Source organism: Epinephelus moara, chromosome 5, assembly GCF_006386435.1.
Source record: "Epinephelus moara isolate mb chromosome 5, YSFRI_EMoa_1.0, whole genome shotgun sequence".
Lineage (NCBI taxonomy): Eukaryota > Metazoa > Chordata > Actinopteri > Perciformes > Serranidae > Epinephelus > Epinephelus moara.
Window position 1 is genome coordinate 30,776,116 of NC_065510.1, and position 418 is coordinate 30,776,533.

Consider the following 418-nt stretch of genomic DNA (forward strand, 5'->3'; position numbering starts at 1 on the left):
TGGGAGACAGGGTAACCACAGACTGTGTCAGACATGGCTCCTGCAAACAGCCCTACTGTAGACAGCTTACACCCACAACGACTAACATCATCTAACAAGCTTAGGACAGATGGTTTTCTGTAGAGGTGGAGGAAGAAGTTAAAAAGTGAATACTGGGCTTCAGTCAGGTGGGCGGAAACTCGACTCCAGTAGGATGCTCATGTTGCTCCATGTCTAATCTCTCAAGACAGATTCTGCAATTTACATTGTAAAATCTGTCGGCAGCCCTGTGTGAAAGACGACTACAGAGGGGGGGAGGGCGGGGCTTTGAGTTTGAACATGCTGCGCTTTAGCCAATCACAATTGAGGGGGCGTGGCCGAGACGTGCAGGTGTCCCCAGGAAATGTGTACCTACAGAAACAGCAAGCTCCGCGTCCAT